The sequence below is a fragment of the Phytophthora infestans genome, genomic scaffold (assembly GCF_000142945.1).
Source record: "Phytophthora infestans T30-4 supercont1.27 genomic scaffold, whole genome shotgun sequence".
NCBI classification, from domain to species: Eukaryota; Oomycota; class Peronosporomycetes; order Peronosporales; family Peronosporaceae; genus Phytophthora; species Phytophthora infestans.
Genome location: NW_003303732.1, coordinates 647,012 through 647,994, shown reverse-complemented (window position 1 = coordinate 647,994; position 983 = coordinate 647,012).

Below are 983 nucleotides of genomic sequence, written 5' to 3'. Positions count from 1 at the left end.
CGTCTTCGTGAGCATCACGTCGACTGTCCTTGTACCTTCGAGGCTCCCACTCGATTTGCACATGCTTTCGCCTTATTCTTGCCCTTTGTGTTCTTCCGCTTGGAACCTCCCACTGAAGCTGCTGGCTTCTTAGCGTCCTCGCTTGGTAGCTGTGGGTCATCACTTCGAGTCGCAGACTCGGCTTCAACTTCAACACCTTGGTCATGGCTCTCACCAGCAGTGGCCAGCTTCGCCATCTCCGCTGCTCGCCTTTCTGCAAGCTCTGCAGGAAGCTGCAGGTACGTAGACATTGTCGTCCGGATCGGCACGATCGGGATCTCCGCAGGTAAGTCGTAGTCTCCGTAAACATAGGTGTTTGCAAGAAGTTGCTCAATATACACAGTGTTCACCGTGTACTTCTCATGTGCCTTCATGTTTCCATCTCTGCACGTCGTCACTGATCCTGTGCGCAGGTTCAGCAGCTTATAGCCCTTGGTCTTCTCGCTGTAGCCAAGTAGTAAGCACAACTGCGTCCTTGGAGTGAGCTTCTCCTTTCTCTGCCGAGAATCATCAGGGATGTGCGCGTGCACCAAGCACCCCCACGTGCGCAGCACGCTGAGGTCTGGCCGCTCTCCGTACAGGGCCTCGTACGGGGACTGCTGGTCCTTCAACACCGGCGTCGGCGTCTTGTTGAGCGTCTCAATTGCATGTAGGAAGGCTTCTCCCCATAATGAAACAGGCATTTGCGTAGCTTGTAACATAGATTTGACCGGCCGCATGGCGGTCTGGTTCGTGCGCTCCACGATAGCGTTCTCCTGCGGGCTGTAGGGATTGGATGAACGCGTGTCGATGCCGAGGTCCTTGCAGAAGGTCTCGAGCTGCATGTTGACGAACTCGCCACCACCATCGGAGAACAGCGTCTTGATGGTCGCCTTCGGGAACTGGTTCTGGATCCAGCGAATCTGCTTCTGAATCAGCTCCGTGGCTTCGTCTTTGTAGGCTAA